This window comes from Palaemon carinicauda, chromosome 35 (assembly GCF_036898095.1).
Source record: "Palaemon carinicauda isolate YSFRI2023 chromosome 35, ASM3689809v2, whole genome shotgun sequence".
Lineage (NCBI taxonomy): Eukaryota > Metazoa > Arthropoda > Malacostraca > Decapoda > Palaemonidae > Palaemon > Palaemon carinicauda.
This window is the reverse complement of record NC_090759.1, coordinates 47,679,393-47,700,091: the sequence shown is the minus strand read 5'-3', so window position 1 is coordinate 47,700,091 and position 20,699 is coordinate 47,679,393. Positions and strand designations below refer to the sequence as shown.

The following is a 20,699-nucleotide window of genomic DNA, read 5'->3' as shown; positions in this document are numbered from 1 at the left end:
TAATAATAATAATAATAATACTGTAATGTCTTTATTTTGCGTCTTAAGTCTTGGCGGGAAAGTATTTAGAATGTGAAGTAGAGATTTGTGGCAACAAAGTCTCGTTCGCTTCATTTTAACAATAAAAATGGTTTCTATAATTATTAACAAATGTTTGGCTAAATTTATATGATGAAAAGCCATATAAATATTATATCCTAATCCGATAATACCATTTTTAAAAATAAATTAGCATATTATTAAGTATTTATAGGCAAACATTCTGAAGCGAACGGAATAATCAAAGCATTCAGCCATTTCTGATTGCTTTCAGTTTGTGCAACTGCAAAGCAACTAAGTCTTTAACTCAGTCTGTGAAATCTGTGTTTATTTCAATATTTTGGTCAGCATTCGCTTTTTATAGGTAAGTTGTAACTTCAGTGCCACGAAAAACCTGTCTCTTACAATACTCTATTTTAGGTATTACATTACGCGATAATTGTGTAAATTGTCAACTTGTGGACGAGAAGATGCTATACCTAAGAAACAACCTTTCTTTCTTTTTTTTCTGAACACTCATTTATACACCAAGACACAAATGGTTGTGTCATCATTTACGCTAGGATTGTTCGAGATCTGCTGTAGATATTTCTGGTAAATAGTTATTCTGTTGGTTAAACATTATAACGGGCTTGAGGCTATAGGCCTACGTCTATTGAAATGGCTGTTTTTGTTTAATAATGAAACTTGGGTAAAAATTACTGCTTCCAACAACACCGGATTTCTGTTATATATTGTCCATACGAATTTTTTTTTTTTTTCAAAAGTTGAAAGTTCTAAAGATAGAGGACCACCAAAAGAACAAGAGACTTGGTTCAATTTCCCGTTGTGTCTTGCAAACCGGTAATTTAATACCTTATAGATACTGCTAGGGCTATGGTAAGCGCTTATCGTATTGCCCCTTGCAAACTTTAATATTTTTCTTAATCTACATCCTGCTCTTACATTCTTAACCTAGCCGGCAAAGTTTTACTGTATTACAGATTCTGATTTCGAACAGAAAATATGTTTTCCTGTTGTAAATAACGTGATTTGGTTTTATTGTAGTGTATTACAGGGCAATGTAACCTAGGAAAACTACTACTTTTTCTTATAGAAAAAATTACGTTCTTCGAAAATGACGCTCGTTCCTGTCGCAAATGAATAGTTTCAGAAATATATATACATCTATATCCTACGATAATGGGGGACCCCCAGTGGGAACTCGGGGTTTTGGGTGGGGAAACGATATATAATCGTAAAACAAGCCTTTTCTTCTCTGTACATTACCTTCTTGAATGTATTATAATCGGAGGAAAATAAATAGGTAAATTTGTATTGTATTACAGGGTGTGATTTCGCACAGAAAATTTATGATTTCCTGTAGTAAATAACGTGATTTAACCGAATCTGACCTTCATTTCAACCGGGAACAAACAGATCAACCAACCCGACTAACTTTAAGTTGACGAATTGGTTGATGTTATTACGGATGAAATGAAGGTTAAAACCTGTTAAATCATGTTATTTACCATAGGAAATCATATATTTTCTGTGCGAAAATCACACCCTGTAATACAATACAAATGAACCATATAAATATAGAGTCCTTTCAATACACGTCATCAAACTTCCGGTCCGCCATCTTGGAGGACAAACAAAGACGTGTTCAGTGAATAGCTATGGTTGAACTGTTGAATATTTAGCCATCTCATCACATTCACATAATGCCCAGTTTTTGCGCTATTGTTGGCTGTGGGAATCGAGGACAAAGAGATGACAAGAGTTTCTACAGCATACCGGCAGTTATTCAGAATGAGGACAAAGATACAGAGGAATTATCCAAGCGCAGACGTGACTTGTGGTTGACCAGAATATCACGGGCTGATCTACGTGAATCCTCACTACCCTACGCTCGTATTTGTTCTGATCATTTCTTATCAGGTCAGTCTCGGCTAGGCCCTAAAAGTATCATTATTCCTGTGTAAACATGCTATATCCGATCGCATGGGTGACTTCACAAGTATCATCGTCAGTTCAGTGTGTAGTGTGTGTGGGGGATGGGGCATCTCAATTTTTAAACATCAAAGGGGCATCTCAGATTTTCAAAACAAAAATTAAAAGCGCCCATATTGGCTATATTAACAAAGGCTACTTACATAGGTCTCTATTTCGTCAAGGTGCTCATGCCTATATATAATTAAGTGTATATTTCAATTTGTGTATTAAATTATGCAGACATACAGGCCTATGTGATGAATAAACATTGATTATAAATAATAATAATAATAATATCTGAAAGCTGGTTTAACCCGAAGGGGTCTTCAGCTTATATATGAAACATTGAAAAAATAATTAAACTTGCGCATTTAATTGCAAGGAGGCAAAACGATCATCCAAGAGCATTACAATAGAGTTTGTCCATCATATGTTTATATGTATATAAGAAATTATAGCATGTTTAACCAAACACAAACACAATGGTTAGGCATGAACTGATAAAGATTTGACATTATAGTGCAAAACTTTTACATACATTTTGACAATCAAGAACTATAATACACAAGTTTAGGCTAAATTATCAATATTAGCTTTATAATTATAAACACTCTCTTCATTAGCCCAGTGTTTATCTAATTTTGGACTTAAAAGCATTAAAGGGAAAAACAACGAATTCTGGAAGCAGATTATTCAATGGAAATGTATGCACACTCATGTTCTGGGTTGGCCGACAGTACCAAGTAGTTCACCATATCAATGTATGAAATACTGGGAAAATCGTCAATATTTTGACTGAATGAATTCTGCATCTGGTATGGATCTAGGCCATCAATTAGATCGATTTTCTGCTTGTAAAAACGCTTATCATCACCCGACAATTGTTTGATATTGTCCATATTCGCTGTAGCAGCTGCCATGTTTTCGCTTTGTATGTCCTCCAGCATGGCCGCCGGCGGTTCCCAGTGACGTCATTGAAAGGACTCTATTAACACTGTTGACATATATAATGTGTTAACCCTGGATAGGTACGCTCCTCGGACACCCCTTTAAGGGTATACTCGGACGCGAACGACCCCGACGCCAAAAAAAAATTCTTGAAAAATCAGTTTTTGCAGTAACCTCCTTTTTTCTTTTGCCAAAAAAAAACTTCAATGAATGCTTAAAACAACTGTAAAGATAAATACTACTCATCTGCAGAAAAACTATTTATTATAAATATTTTAAAAAATTAAGTAGAAAAAAAAAAAAGACCTGACATAAAAATTCATAAAAAAAAAGTTATTCCGATTCTTGAATGTTTAGGACACATCTTGATGTATTTTGGATGAAGTCAGACCCATGGAGGTGAAGATCTGAAATGAGAAAAAAAGGGTAACTTTTTTTGGCCAAAAAAATTTGTCCAAATTTCATGAATTTTTTTGGGTACCCAAATGAAATAGGAAGTGGCTAATTTTTTTAGGGAATAAACATATGTTATCCTAAAATAGAAATATGTAAAAAAATCTTCATTATTTTGTAAATTACATTTATATCAGGGGCCATATCTAAAGGTAATTTTTTGAGTACTTAGAAATTTCGTAAAAAAATACATATATTTAATATATAATATGATATTTATGCAGGTAAAAATATACCAAAATATCACAAATTCTATAGGGAACAAGAATATATATAGATAGGGCAGCTTACGCTTCGGATATGTCCACAAAATGGCCGCCAACCACACTGACTCAGACTCCCTAATCTGCCACTTGAAATGTAGGAAGGGTATGTCAATTTCAAGGTGTTATTTACTAATCTAATTATTATTGGATATGCATAAAAATTGTATGGTGGGTTGCTGGATAATTGACGATTATTTTAAGACTATAAAATTAAAATTCTGACCCAAAAAATTTTTTTTGAAGGGAAATAAAATCGAAAAAAAATAAAAATGTAAAACAATATAATATTTTAGCTAAAAAAAAATTGATGATATTCAATCAAAAAAAAAAGTAAACAAAATTTTCCGACAAATAAACATCTAGAGGAATCATTACTATGTGATGGTTCCTTAGTACGTAGTAATTTTGAAAGAATTGGGAAAAAACGAAAAAATGACAATCACCGGAAAATCGAACACATACCTATATATACGCCATATCTGGCTAAAAAAAAGATAGGCATGGGTAGCCAGATCATCTAGAAACACTTTCCAACACTATAAAAATATAAGTTTTGCGACACTACTTGCCAATTCCTTACGGTAACATGACTAAGCAAAAAAATGCAAAACAAATAAAAAGGGGCACTCGCGGAAAAATGGCTAACATTCTAATATACGGCATTTCAGAAAAAAAAAATTCAGCCACGTGCTAGGCAAACCATCAAGGCACATTTTCCGACAAATAAACATCTAAATGAATAATTACTCTGTGATAGTTCCTTAGTACGTAGTAATTTTGAAAGAGATGGGAAAAAACGAAAAAATGGCAATCACAGGAAAATCGAACACATACCTATATATACGCCATATCTGGCTAAAAAAAGAAGATAGGCATGGGTAGCCAGATCATCTAGAAACACTTTCCAACACTATAAAATTATAAGTTTTGCGACACTACTTGCCAATTCCTTACGGTAACATGACTAAGCAAAAAAATGCAAAACAAATAAAAAGGGGCACTCGTGGAAAAATGGCCATTCTAATATACGGCATTTCAGAAAAAAAAAATTTCAGCCACGTGCTAGGCAAACCATCAAGGCACATTTTCCGACAAATAAACATATAAATGAAATATTACTCTGTGATAGTTCCTTAGTACGTAGTAATTTTGAAAGAAATGGGAAAAAACGAAAAAATGGCAATCGCAGGAAAATCGAACACATACTTATATATACGCCATATCTGGCTAAAAAAAAATAGGCATGGGTAGCCAGATCATCTAGAAACACTTTCCAACACTATAAAAATATAAGTTTTGCGACACTACTTGCCAATTCCTTACGGTAACATGACTAAGCAAAAAAATGCAAAACAAATAAAAAGGGGCACTCGCGGAAAAATGCCCAACATTCTAACATACGGCATCTCAGATAAAAAAAAAGACATGCACGTGTTAGCCCAACCATCAAGGCACACTTTCTAACACATAAACATGAAAAAAAAATCAATAATATACGGCAATTCCTTACTACGTAGTAAATTTTTACAAATATTGAAAAAAAAAACAGAAATTGGCAACCGCAGTTAAATACCCAATATACCAATAACTACGTCGTATCTGACAAAAACAAAATCACGCATGGGTAGCCAGATCATCTAGACACACTTTCCAACACTAAAAAAGCAAAAATTTTACGACACTATTTCGCAATATCTTACGGAAATATGACTTGGCAAAAAAATGAAAAAAAATGAAAAAGGGACACTCGCGGTAAAATGCCCGACATTCTAATATACGCATCTCAGATAAAAAAAAAGACATGCACGTGTTAGCCCAACCATCAAGGCACACTTTCTAACACATAAACATGAAAAAAAAAAATGAATAATATACGGCAATTCCTTACTACGTAGTAATTTTTACAAATATTGAAAAAAAACAGAAATTGGTAACCGCAGTTAAATACCCAATATACCAATAACTACGTCGTATCTGACAAAAACAAAGTCATGCATGGGTAGCCAGATCATCTAGACACATTCCAACACTAAACAAGCAAAAGTTTTACGACCCTATTTGGCAATATCTTACGGAAAAATGACTTGGCAAAAAAATGAAAAAAAATGAAAAAGGGGCACTCGCGGTAAAATGGTCCTCGTGGTGATGAACGACATTTTAACTAAAAAAAAAATCATGCACATGGTAGCCAAACAATCCACCAAGACTTTCCACAACTGATAACCTATACAAGTTGCACCATTCTACGACAATTTCATAATACGTAATAACTTTGATAATTATGCAAACTACCTTAGAAGGGTAAACTCGGTCGCGAACGACCCCGACGCGTCTCAGAAATCGGGGAAGGAGTATAGCTACAGCAATGCACATCTGGACACTACTAGAGCGTGTAGGGGAGACACCTCCTGCAGGTCGATCACCCACAAATTCAGTCACGGGGGTGAGTCACGTGAGAATAACCTGTTTTTTTTTGACGCTCGGGGTCGCAAACGACCCATCGTACCTATCCAGGGTTAAAATATTTAAACATAACTTGTTCAACGTTGTCACTTCTCTTACGGATATACTGAGAACGGTAACATTAGCAACGTTACCAATGATTGACAGTACTACCAACGTTGACGAATGGTACACAGTTACCAACGACACGATGTCATTACTAGAGGTAGAAATGCTAAATATTTCCATACGTATATTAAATAATTTTACCATATAATTGTTACACAATAAATAAAAAGTACCAAAAGGTCACAGAACCTAACAAACCCACCTAACCTTGCCTAGGAGTACCCCGGTCACGAAACACATATAATAACTATTGAGGAATGACTTACTTTGATTCACAGTACTACCAACGGTGACGAATGGTACACAGCTACCAACGACACGATGTCATTACTAGTGGTAGAAATGCTAAATATTTCCATACGAATATTAAATAATTTTACCATATAATTGTTACACAATATATAAAAAGTACAGAAAGGGCACAGAACCTAACAAACCCACCTAACCTTGCCTAGAAGTACCCCGGTCACAAAACATGTATAATGACTATTGAGGAATGACTTACTTTTATGAAGAAAACGTCGAAACTTGTGGGTCACGGGAGGAAGAGACTGACGGATTAACTTCTATGACTGGGATGTGGATGGATGGGAGTCACCGGGGTCTTGTGGGTCTAGGGGGTCCATTGTCTGTTGTTGTAAAGGAGGGTAGAGGCGACTGGCAGTAATGAAGAAGTGGTGGAGTAACTTATGTTCTGGATAGTAGTGGGTAAAAAAGAACCTGGAAAAATAATGCTTGAAATATTCAGTCTTCATTCCAGGTCTCTGAACCCACTCCTTCACTTCTCTCCAGAGACGCTCTATATTTTGAGTTTGGATGGTTGGGTCTAGGGGGTCAACGAAATGTTCCGAATGATTAATAGACTTATGTTCGCAACCAATTTCCGAAAGTGAGTTGTATGCAGCCCACTTATCACTGATAACAACACTACCAGGTTTGATATACTTCTGGATGAGGGGAATTAGAGTAGCAGCATCTCGTTTAGTAGAAAGGGGGGGAACTAAAGGGATAATGAAAAATTTCTTGGATACACGTTCAATACCCCCAAAGACCCATATGGCACTTAACGGTCTAACACGGTTGTATTTAGCTTTACAAAAATGAGATCGTCTATTTCAACTGTTACTCCATCACCACCAATCGCCTCTTGATTATCGAAGAAGTATTCGGTAACCTCGGAACAGAAACTTCTCCAATCAACACTAGTTTTCGAAGATATGTCGATACCATCCATGAGGGTCTCATGGTCCGAATGTTTATGCAAAAAGTGGTTGGCAAATAATATTTTCTATGGGGGAAGACGACTATTGCCCAAAAATGTACCTTTATAGCCAGTAACGGTATAACCACAACGACGTTTCTTCTTAGTTTTAGGTATGATGGATTCAGAATTGCAATAAAACACGTGAATGTCTTTCCTATAAGATAAAACAGAACGGCACTTGGGGCACTTTAAACGCTGAGGAATAACGTTGTGTGATTTAAGAAAATGCTCAACATTACCTGAAGAATCAAAAAAATCACCATGGAATTTAGCCACTGCTTTTAGTTACGGAATACTGCACCCGCTATAAGTTTCTATAACTTCCTCCATCGCAAAATACGAAAAAAGAAACCGCACTTAGAATGTCGAACGTCTCACCAGGTCAAAGGTTACAACGGAAAAGGCATTGGAGGAAAGGATATGAATAGACCGCTCAAAGAGATAAAGGAAGGGGGGGGGGGGGTTTAGGGAGATATCTGAATAGGCCTAGGTTGGTGATTGGTTAAGGGAAAAACAAAGAACACTAGCGGGTAAACATGAATGAACTAAATACGGAAACTAGTCCAGAGGAAGGATTTATGGGACACAGAGGAGTGAAAAGGAAATAACCAAAGAAAAGAAATAAAAACAATATAGGAAGGTAAAATGGAATGAATGATAAATAATATTGAATGGGAATATAAAATGAGATGATTATACCGTGAATGAAATGGATAGGGAAACTAGTCCAGAGCAAGTATTTATGTGAAACCGGGAAGAGAAAAGGAAATAACCAAACAAATAAACCCAATATAGGAAGTTAGAATGGAATGAATGATAAATAATATTGAATGGGAATATAAAATGAGAAAATAATACATTAATAAAAAGGGAAAACTTCTGCGCAGGGGAGTGATATTTGCGCAGACCAAAAACTGGTGCGAACGAACGTACGTACAAATGGGTGCTAATGTTAGCATGGAATGCTAACATTTGATCTACATCAGGCATGGAATGATAATATTTGATCTACATCAGGCGTTAGCAGCACTGGTTACTGTATTATTTCATGAAATAACCTTTGAAACGGCTCCTCCAAAGTATATCCAGTTATACTGTTTTGTATTTTCTTACGGTTATAATACATACAAGAAGGTAATGTATAGAGAAGAAAAGGATTGTTTTACGATTATATATCGATTCCCCAGTATGTTTTCCCCACCCAAAACCCCGAGTTCCCACTGGGGGTCCCCCATTATCGGAGGATGTATATATATTTCTGAAACTATTCATTTGCGACGGGAACGAGTGTTATTTTCGGAGGGAGCGTAATTTTTCCTATAAGAAAAAGTAGTTGTTCCCTAGGTTACATTGCCCTGTAATACACTACAATGAAACCAATACAAAACAGTATAACTGGATAAACTTTGGAGGCGCCGTTGCAAAGATTATTCCATGTAAAAATACAGTAACCAGTGCTGCAAACGTCTGATGTAGATCAAATGTTAGCATTCCATGCTAACATTAGCACCCATCCGTACGTACGTTCGTCCATACCAGTTTTCGGCCTGGGCACAAATCCCTCCCCCCTTCGCTGAAGCTTTTCCCCCTCCAATTGCTCGTTTTATTATCGTATAATCATCTCATTTTATATTCCCATTCAATATTATTTATCATACATTCCATTTTATCTTCCTATATTGGGTTTATTTCCTTGGTTATTTCCTTTTCACCCCCTGGTTTCTCATAAATACTTGCTCTGGACTAGTTTCCCTATCCAGTTCATTCATGGTAAAATCATCTCATTTTATATTCCCATTCAATATTATTTATCATTCATTCCATTTTATCTTCCTATATTGTTTTTATTTCTTTTCTTTTGTTATTTCCTTTTCACTCTCCTGTTTCACATAAATTCTTGCTCTGGACTAGTTTCCCTATTTAGTTCATTCATGTTTACCCTCTAGACTCCGTTGTTTTTCCCTTAACCAATCACGAACCGATAGGTATTCAAAGTTTACACAAGGGGGTTGTCTACTGATATTTCCCTACCCCCCCCTTCATTTATCTCTTTGAGTGGTCTGTTCATGCCCCTTCCTCCAAATCCTTTTCCCTTGAAACCTTTGTCCTAGTAAGGTGTGCGTCATTTCAAATGAGATTTATTTTTTCGTATTTTGCGATGGAGGAAGTTATAGAAACTTGAATCGGCTGTAGTATTCCGTACTTAAAAGCAGTTGCTAAATTCCATGGTGATTTTCATGATTCTTCAGCCAATGTTGTTAATTCCCTGAAATCACACAACGTAATTCCTCAACGCTTACAGTACCCCAAGTGCCGTTCTCTTTTATCTTATAGGAAAGACATTCACATGTTTTATTGTGATTCTGAATCCATCATACCTAAAACTAAGAAGAAACGTCGTTGTGGTTACAGTATACCGTTACTTCCTATAAAGGTACATTTTTTGGGAAAAGTCGTCTACCCCCATGGAAGATAATATTATTTGCAAACCACTTTTTGCATAAACCTTCGGACCATGAGACCCTCATGGATGGTATCGGCATATCCTCGAAAACTAGTTTCGATTGGAGAAGTTTCTGTTCCGAGATTACCGAATACTTCTTCGATAATCAAGAGGCGATTGGTGGTGATGAAGTAACAGTTGAAATAGACGAATCTCATTTTTGTAAAGCTAAATACAACCGTGGTAGACCGTTAAGTGCCATATGGGTCTTTGGGGGTATTGAACGTGAATCAAAGGAATTTTTCATTATCCCTTTAGTTCCCCCCCTTTCTACTAAATGAGATGCTGCTACTCTAATTCCCCTCATTCAGAAATATATCAAACCTGGTAGTGTTGTTATCAGTGATAAGTGGTCTGCATACAACTCTCTTTCGGAAATTGGTTACGAACATAAGTCTATTAATCATTCTGAACATTTCGTTAACCCCCTAGACCCAACCATCCGTACTCAAAATATAGAACGGCTCTGGAGAGAAGTGAAGGAGTGGGTTCAGAGACCTGGAATGAAGACTGAATATTTCAAGCAATATTTTTCCAGGTTCTTTTTTACCCACTACTACCCAGAACATACGTTACTGCACCACTTCTTCATTACTGCCAGTCGCCTCTACCCTCTTAGACCCACAAGACCCCGATGCCCCTCATCCATCCACATCCCAGTCATAGGAGTTAAGCCGTCAGTCTCACCTTCCCCGACCCACAAGTTTCGTCGCCGTCTTCATAAAAGTAAGTTATTCCTCAATAGTCATTTTATGTAATTTGTGACCGGGGTACTCCTAGGTCAGGTTAGGTTTGTTTGGTTCTGTGCCCTTTTTGTACTTTTTATATTGTGTAAAAGTTATATGGAAAAATTATTTAAAATACGTATGGAAATATCTAGCATTGCTACTGTTAGTAATGTCATTGTGTCGTTGGTAACTATGTGTACCATATGTCAACGTTGGTATCACTGTGTATCATTGGTAACTTTGCTAATGTTATCGATCGCAGTACATTCGTAAGAGAAGTGACACCGTTGAACAAGTGCTTATGTTTAGATAGTTTAACTCAACATATATGTCAACAGTGATAATATTTAACCATTTTAACAGAAAATGGTAAATTTGTATTGTATTACAGGGTGTGATTTAGAACAGAAATTATATGTTTTTCTATAGTAAATAATTTGATTTAACCGAATTAAATTAATAACAGCAAGCAATTAATGTTAGTCGAATTGGTTGATCTGTTTGATTGCGGTAGAAATGAAGGTCAAATTCGGTTAAATCACGTTATTTACTATAGGAAAACATATAATTTTTGTTCGAAATCACACCCTGTAATACAATACAAATTTACCGTGATTTGACCGAATTTGACCTTGATTTCAACCGCAAACTAATAGAGCAAAGAACAACCAATTCGAGTAACTTTAAGTAGCCAAACTGGTTGCTGTTATTACGGATAAAATGAAGGTGAAAACCGTATAAATCACGTTATTTTCTACAGGAATACATACGTTACCTTTTCGGTATTATTGTAGTGTACTACAGGGTAATGTAACCTAGGGAAAAAACTACTTTTTCTTATAGAAAAAATTACTCTCTCTTCGAAAATGACACCCGTTCCCGTCGCAAATGAATAGTTTAAAATATATATATATATCTATATCCTACAATAATGGGGGACCCCCAGTGGGAACTCGGGGTTTTGGGCGGGGAAAACATACTGGGGAAACAATATATAAACGTAAAACAAGCCTTTTCTTCTCTATGCATTACCTTCTTGGATGTATAATAAACGGAGGAAAAGACAAAACAGTATAACTGGATAAACTTTGGAGGCGCCATTGCAAAGGCTATGTCTCATGAAAAAATATGGTAACCAGAGCTGCCAACGTGTGATGTAGATCAAATTTTAGCGTAACATGCTAACATTAGCAGTGTTTTTCATTTTTCTCATTCTACTTACCGGTTGTAGTCACTCCAGTTTGTTCGTTTGTACATAGCAGGTTTCGACCTTCTGCGGAAAAACCCCGCCTCCCTACACAGAAACTCCTCCTCCAACAATAGGATTTCTTCTTCTCTAATCGTGAAATATAACTATTCGTCTTCTCCACCAGCTCTGTTCAAGTCTATTACTTGATCAGTTATGTAATACCCTCGTATACATTTTTAAACACAAGCCTTTCCCGGTAGTTATATATATAGCTTATGTCCACGACGTCAACGGCAGAAAATTTGAAACTCGCGCCAACCGCCAGTTGGATAGCCAGGTGTACCACCCCTGCACCCTAGCAAGGTACCTGGGAACCATTCCAGTGACCCTCATATATTCCCTGTCGTCGCTAGCGGCGACATGTGAATTCTACTCCGTCATTACTGATCGTTTTTTTGGTGAAGTACAATCTTTGGTTATTGACTCCCGCTTGTTACAGTATTGATCTCGCTTTGGATATTTCTTGATTTTGTTTGGATTACAAGACTTTAGACCTTCGCCTGTCTGAATTCTCTTTAAAATATCAAAATGGCCACCCCCCCATAACTTTTAGGTTATGTGTGACTAGTGGGTGTAAGATCCGAATGGCTAAGCCTCTCTTGACCCCCATTCTCTCTGTGTTGCATGTAGAGGTAAAGAGTGTGATTTAGGTGATCGCTGTGATGAATGTGTTTTACTGTTAGAGCATGAATGGATTGAGTTTGATAGATACAGACGTAAACTCAAAAGGGATAGATTGAGGCGTAGTTCTTCTCGCTCATCTAGAGATATTTCCTCTTCCCATGTCATTAATCCTATTCCTTCACCTGTAGTGGTAGATCCCGATCCCACTATTGCAGTTGCTAATGAACCTTCACTAAAAGATATTTGTTCCGTAACTGAAATACAAACCACGCTATTTACATGGGGTAATTACTTCGGCGTAGCTGAACGACGAGCCATAAAAGTTTTAACGAGGGTTTCCTACCCCGCCGCTAGTTAGCGGGGGGTAGGGAGGAGTAGCTAGCTACCCCTCCCCCCTCACACACACCGGTGAATGCTTCACTATACTTTTGGCTCGGAGAGACGTCAGACGTGCTGTGCTCTCCTCGTTTTTGACTGCCATAATTTTGTTTGCTTTCTCTTTTCAGTGTGTGTGTGTGTGTGAAGTTGGCCTTTATTTCTCATCATGTGTACGTGCCCTGGACTATCTGGCCGCCCTTGTGGTACCTTTATGTCGGCCTTGGACACGGATCCTCACTCCTTATGCCCGCAGTGTAGGGGCCAACAGTGTGATAGGTCTAACGTGTGTATTATTGAGTGTAGGGAGTGGTCTACCTCCCAGTGGGAGAGGTTTGCCCGGCGACGTAAGAATGCTAAAAGGGATTTGTTCCGTAACCGAAATACAAACCACGCTATTTACATTGGGTTTACCTTTTAGCGCAGCTGAAATGGCGAGGCATTAGAATTTAACGAGGGTTTATTACCCCCCCCCCCCCCCCCGCTAGATAGCGGAGGGTAGGGAAGTGGTAGCTAGCTAACCCTCCCCTCCCTCACACACAGGTGAATGCTCACTTTCACTTTTGGCTCGGACTGGGACAGACGTGTCTGTCTTGGTCCTCGCTTGGCAGCCATTGTTTGTTTTGTCTTTACTTAATCGCTTACTTTTCTTTTACTCAATATATATGTAAACATGTTTTCATGTTTGTATATATATTTGAGTATAGAAATCAGTAAGTTTCCTTTTCAGAGTTGTGTGTGTAGTGTACGATATCTCCGTGGAGTCCTCGGCAGTTAGGCCACCACGGCGTAATTTTATGGGTTGCGATCGAGTTTGACTTCGGTCTTTCTCTCTCTCTCTCTCTTGAGGTCGTTCATTCTTTTACTACGTGTTACTACGCCTTTGTAGCTTCCTTCCCGTGTGGGGGGGTTGCTACGCCGTATGTTTTGTCTCAATTAGTTTATGAACCTAATTGTAGTTGTTAATTTTTCAGCTTGTAGAACGATTCCTTTCGAGGTTTTCGTTCTTTCTTTAGTGTTCATTCATTTTTAAATTACATAATTACATAGTTTCATAATTATAATTGTTATAATTCTGTTTTGGTTACAGCTCTCCTTCCGTGAGTGTAAGTGGTTGTGAGGGCACGTGCCTGTTGTGTAATTCTTGTTTCCTTGCCCTCGGGATTCCTCTTCGGAGCCTTCCCGGGGGAATGAATGTGTACTAATGTTTTTTGTTTTTATTTTTTACAGTTACCGATCTAGTTCGTTTCTGTAATATGGCTACGGTGTCTTGTGGAGGCCTGGGGATTCGGCTGTTGCTGCCTCCCCTTTGGATTTTCGTCAGGGGCGTGTCTCCTTCTACAGGAAGTACTCCCGTGACGATTGACAGCTCTCCAGTTCATTTTAGAACTCAGGAGGCTTGCCTCCTTGGGTGGGTAACTTTCCTTCTGAGGGAAGTTTTTCCTGTCTAGGCTTGAGTTTTTCCCCTTTTGGGGGGTTCTTCTCTTGCCTTTTTTTCGTGTGACTTGCTCTTGGTGCTGAGCGGTCACCCCTGCAGTTTCGCTCAAGGGGCTGGGCAACTGCAGGAGCCCCTCTTCGGAGGATTGCTCCTTTTAGGTCACTGGCTGACTAGTCTCTTCTACGAAGTGTTTCTCTTTCGTTCGCGAGAGAGTACACTCATAGAGACTCCTCTTCGGAGGATTCTTCTGCTACTGTTGCTGTTGGCCTCCTTCGCCGTAAGGCTCACCGTCCGCCTCGTCGTTAGGGCCTCTCATCTCCCTATAAGGGTGCTAAGAGGCGCCTTTTTGAATCTACGTTTGCAGCCTACAACTCCTTCATCCGCCACTGATGCAGATGGACAGCAGTCTGACGGGCAACGCTTCCCGATGGACAACGGTCTTCCGACGGACATCAGTCTCCCGGCGGACAGGCACGGTCTTGCGGCCTGCTCCTGGTCAGTGTTAGCGCACAGGCGCTCTCCTGCTCATCAGCGCTTCCTGATCGCTAGCGCTCTCCTGTCCGCCAACGCTCTCCTGCTCGTCAGCGCTCTCCTGCTCATCGGCGCTCACCTGCTCGTCGGCGCTCTCCTGATGTTCGCCCTCCTCGCCAGCGCTCTCCTGCTCGTCAGCTCTCTTCTGAGCGTCAGCGCTCATTTGAGGATCATCGCCCTGCGGTCTCTGACCATCCTACAGTTCCTGCTGAGCTCCCTGCTCGCCATCAGTCTTCTGACCCTGGGGCTACGCAACATCGTTCAGCGCGTGTGTCAAAGCACATGTTCGTCAACGCGCCTGCGATCTTCCTGTTCCTGCTCGTGAACGCGCCGCGCCACCTGTCCCTTCACAGGATCTCACGCGTTGACCTCCTGCTCGCCAGCGATCACCTACTCGCCAGCGATCACCTGCTCGCCAGCGCGCACAGGTGATTTTAGTATCACCTATTCGCCAGCGTTCTCCCACGCGCCAGCGATCACCTGCTCGCCAGCGCGCACAGGTGATTTTAGTATCACCTATTCGCCAGCGTTCTCCCACGCGTGAACGATCGCCTACGCGCCAGCGTTCACCTGCTCGCCAGTGTTCACCTGCTCGTCAGCGCGCACAGGCGATTTTGGTATCGCCTATTCGCCAGCGTTTTACGCGTCGGCGATCACCTGTTTCTCGGCGATCTCCGGACCGCCCGCGTGTGTTACAGCCTGCGCGCCAATGTTCTCCAACGCTTCGTCAGCCGGAGGTTCTGAAGGGACATGGTTCGCCGGCTACTAGCTCGCGATCGCTCACCGGCGCATGCTGCTCGCTATCGCTCGCCAACGCGCCACCATGCCACAACGCGCCATCGCCTACCTGCACGTCAGCGCTCACCAGCTCACCACCGATCTCCTGTTGATCCGCATCACCAATGGTCTTCCTCACCCACGCGGCAGCGCATTTCCTCGCATCGCGCCAACGCTTGCGTTCGCCGCCTTGGACACGCGCTCATTCACCTGCCCACCCTCGCGCCCACTCGCCCGCGCGACCGCTCGCCCGCGCGATCGCTCCCGCGCGACCATCGTTCGCGGCGAATTCCGCAGCCGGGGATAGCAGCAGGAACGCGTGTTCCTAGACAACGCTCGGGATCGCCTCCACCCAAACACAGGTTGGTAGTGCAGGACAAGGATACTACTGAGGAGAGGTTAGTACATCATTCTTCCCTACCTTCTTTTCGGGCAGGTACTGTGGTGTCCACTCCAAAGGATCGCCCGATCCCTTTCCCTTTAGCGAGGATTTCAAACTCTGTGTCCTTGGAGCAACAAACTTGGTTTGGTCCTCTGGCGTGGGCGTTAGTGAGGGTTATGAAACCAGCACTCGCCGACCAGGGTAACAAACCAACGGCTGTCTCTCCTACGCTGAAGAGAAAGAGAGGAGGGACATCGTGGTGACTTCCCCCAGGGCGAAGTTGGTTCCCAAGAGGTCGGTCGCGAAGGCCCCTTCTCCTGTTCGAGGGCTTTCTCCTTCTCCCGTGGACGAGGCCTTTCCGTCCTCAGGTAAGTCCAGTGGGGCGGTAGTCTTCCCCTCGGCACCAAGGGGGGAGACTTCGCTTCATGGAGGAGAATCATCTCGTGAGGAAGGGGCCCCTCGAATCTCTTTGTTGGGGTCCTGTATCCCTCCCAAGAGGGAATCCAAGGACTCCAAGACCGTCCCGAAATCCTCCTCAAGGATTCGCCAGGACCCCACGACTACCCGGGGGAATGTCCACGTTTCACCCCAGGAAGAGATCCCTGAGGCAGGAGACTTAGCTGCCAGCCCACAGGGAGGAGAACAGCAGGAATCTGAACATGCCTTCTGGCAGGTCCTAAGCCTGATAAGGCAACTTAACGGGCTTATGGATCCAGTCATCTCCCCCCGTGAAGGCAAAGACACGATCTTGGATGAAGTGTTTGACGTTCGGAAGGCCCCAAAGTCCAGTGCGGCTCTGCCCTGGTCTCGGGGTCTGAAGAGTGCCAGAGCTAGGGCCATCCTTGAGAAGAGTTTGTTTGTGCCCAAGGACAGAGACTTGGACAGCGGCTGTGCGGAGGAAGTCGACTTTCGTTTTCACTCCTCCAAGGCGCTTTCTTCCAGACTCTAAAGGGCTCCAGCGCCTTTTTCTTTCAACCACGTCGGCCTAAGTTATCGGCTACGACAACTGAGACAAGGTGTCCAATTGCAGTTTCCTCCTGTCAGGGACAGATGGCACGGGAGGCTCCCGGGGGGGGGGGGGGGGGGGGCATAGTCCTAAAGGGAGCGGCAGAGTTCACGAACTCTAGGATTGCAGGTTTCACGCTGGGAGGATGCTTAAGGTTACTCATCCGGATGACAGCTTCCTGATGCCCATTCCCGCACGATCTCTGGGATCAGCCAAGGATATCACGCCTGCCTCTCTGTCAGCGAATTCAGTGTCTCTGAACCTCTATGCCATAGTGTCGGCAAGAGTTGCCCGTTTGGGCAGAATGATCCATACCTTAGGAGAAGGTCCTCCATAGGATCATCGACGGCTTTACCCCCGGCTTCTTCAGTCGATCCTTTCTTGTAAGGAAGTATCTGAGACGGGAGTTCCGTAGTCGACCTCTCAGCCCTGATCAAGTTTGTCGAACAAACTTCGTCCAGCGTAGAACAGCAGAATTGATCAGACTGGTAACGAGGCAACAGGACTCCTTAAACCCTGGATCAGAAGGACGGGTACTTTCAGTTTCCATTCCATCCATCTTCCAGGTAGCTCGTGGAATTCAGCCTAGACTGCAGGTATTCCTGCTTATGATGCAGTGTGGCGATCCCTCTGTGGCATCGCAGGTTTTTTTCCCCAGAGAACTCTCCCTGCTTTCTTCATGGCCGCTCAGATGCAGGCTTCCGCCTCCTTTGCTTTTTGGAGGGCTGGTCAACTCTGGTAGGCTCGGGTTCGACCTTCTTCAGCGCCGGGACAAGCTTCCGGATGCTTACCATGAGTGTGGGTTCATGGTATTTTGCTAGGAGCCTTCTCTTCTTCTGCCTCAACATCTGGAGTATCTTGCCATGATATTGAGTCAACGGCCTTACCACGTTGGAAACCCCGCTTCTCGTCCGTCCAGCGAGGTTAAGCAACGTCGGTTCTGGTCGGTACTTGGATGGGTGACCACCTGGGGACGCCAGATTCTGTTGCCACCTCCTCCAAGCCTTCCCTTCAGTTGACCGGCGCAAGGCTGAGGAGAGTCGCAGTACCTGTTCTCAGTCAAGCAGAGCTTTCAGCCCTACCTTGGAACGTTTCCTAGTTCTCCTTTCCTCATTGACCCGTCTATAGTTCCGAACGGTCGCCTCAGGATAAGTTCCATGTGGGGCGGTCCAAGTTCCGGTGGTTTCAGGCAACGATTAACCGGACTTCCTGGCCCCTATGGGACCAGCGGAACTATTAGACCTGTAATGGGTGTTGACCTATGGAACCTCTTGATGGGAGTGGATATTCTCGTCCTTTCCCCACATTCTTGATGCTGTTCTCGGACTCGTCAAAGAAAAGGGGGGGGGGGGGGGGGCATGTTCCGGTCCAGGCCTATGGTCAGGACCTGAAGGATACCTCTCCATCATTCAGGCAGGCTTAGGGGCCGTAGTCTGGCCCCTCTACAGATCCTACAGCTCCTGCCGAGTCGCTCCGTGCGCGTCAACTTCATGGTTCTGGCGTGTTCTAACCAGCAGGGGACGTATTTTCACACCTTCACATCTTGCAGTAGAGATACTGAGATGATTGAGATACTCTCAATACCACCATCGGCTCTCTCATTCCAGGCAGAGGAATGTTCTCTCCGACTATCCGAGCAGAGCTTCGTAGAGAGAGTGTACCTGGGGCTCTTTGGCCTTGAGTAACCAGCAAGTCCTGGTCTGGGGGACCTGATCGCGACAGCTTGGAACCTCAAGCTTCCGCTGTTCTTCCCCCCAGTCTCAGACCCCGAGACTCTGGCAAGATGCATTCCGGTGATGGTGGGACAACTTCGACGCCTGCGTCTTCCCTCCTTTTTGTCTGTGGAGAATGGGTCTCAACAAGACCAGGTTGTCTGTCAACCTTTCAATGGGAGAGCTCCACTGGGACTATGCGCAGAACGGTTTCTGGACCCTCTGCTTCCCCTGACGGAACTCCCGGGAGAGCTTCTCCCACGGCACAGACTAATCAAACAACCACACTGCAACATCTTTCGCGAACCGGGGCGTCGCGTCGGCTTCATGCCTGGAGACACTACGCCTCCTCCTCAAGAAGAGACAACCCGCTACAGTCGCGGGACGGAGGTCGCGTCATCTGTGATAGTCATCTGCAGGGGTCTTCCAGGCGAAGTGAAGAGTCTTCGGTGGTTGGTGCCGTGGGAGATATACCTCTTCCCTTGAGGCCTCTTCTCCAGCAATAACGGTCTTATTGCCTTTCGGCGGGAGGAAACTCCTTTCCGCTCTCGGCAATGAAGCCTGTCGCTCAGCCTTTCCCTGACCTTCAGGCTTAAAGGAATAACTTTTTCCTGCCCACTGGATCTTTCCTCGCTCATGCGAAGCTACGATCGTCCCTGCCCTAGTCGGAGTGAGACCTCCAACTTGGAGCATGGCTCGGACTTTTTAGTCCCTTAAGAGATCTTCTCAAGACTCTTTACGACAGGCCTTGGATTGTATTCCGTCTTGGGTCTCCTGCTCACTCTGGCCACGGCCAGTGAGTAAGCATTCTTCTTGGTCTCGTACGACTCCGCCCTTTCTAAGGAAGAGGGGAAGGCAACATTCAGGTTCGCTCCTGAGTTGTTGGCTAGACTCAGAATCTTGGGGTCCCGGCCCTTCGGTCCAATTCCTTCAAGATTTCGAGTCTCCATTCTGTATCTGATGTCCCAAGACCTTCTCTTTCTTGCCAGTAAAGGAATCGAGAGGTTAGCTTTGGGAACAGCTGCAGTTTGTCCTCAGTTGCAGCCAATTTGGGAGCACAAGGAGGACACAGGGGAGAGTCACCAGTACAGTATACCTCTTCAGCTCGGACTCAAGGACATTCATCTCGACCTGTCTCCAGACCCTCCCCCGTTACGTCGCCCTACAGCACGATGTTGGATACATCGCAACGTCCCTCGCCTTCGAGTAATACTACTCTGTGACGCAGGTGCTACAAGCTTGAGTCTGGAAGCGTCTAATGACCTTCGCAGCCCGCTTCCTGCAGGGCGTGACCCACAGGAGTCTCGATACGTTTTCTATCGCTCTGTGGTGGCTACACAACAGCTGGTCTAACCTCAGGCTCCTTTTTGGACAGATAGCAGAAGGTTGAGGGCATGTTATCAGGTTTTAGTCTGCATGAACGAAAGAAGTATGTCTGGCCCTTATTTCTTTCTTCATCATCCCCTCTACGGGGAAGCAGCATCCTGGTCTCTGCATAGCTGACCTTGAACCTCTGCAGGTAAACCATGCTTCCTTGTGTTCCGAGTATTGAGTCAATACTGTCGCGTCCCCCATACCCTGACGAGGTGGTATTGGGAACGTCCTAACCCAGAGTTCCTTCTGGAACTCCAGGTCAACTGCCTAGGACGGGTCACACTTCTTCCTTCACACACAAGCTTATGTAGGCCACACGGTTCCTTGTGAGGTGCAGGGACTCCTTTTCTCGAGTGCGACTCACTCTGATTCTGAGTCCCCGGGTAAAGCCAAAGCCAGTATGGCTGGGGACTTTCCACCCTACCTAAGGGGTAAGTCACCCAATGTAAATAGCGTGGTTTGTATTTTGGTTACGGAACAAA

General features: G+C 42.9%; 1 long non-coding RNA gene and 1 pseudogene across 1 annotated transcript in view; both read left to right on the top strand.

Moving 5' to 3' along the window:
- The first annotated feature begins 200 nt into the window (after window positions 1–200).
- The window catches only part of LOC137627429 (uncharacterized), a 106,059-nt gene continuing 85,560 nt past the window's right edge, over window positions 201–20,699 (top strand). The window contains exon 1 of the long non-coding RNA XR_011041164.1: window positions 201–403. This is a non-coding gene — a long non-coding RNA (uncharacterized lncRNA). The remainder of the gene's footprint in view (window positions 404–20,699) is intronic.
- On the top strand, window positions 18,005–18,123 carry LOC137628014 (5S ribosomal RNA; annotated as a pseudogene).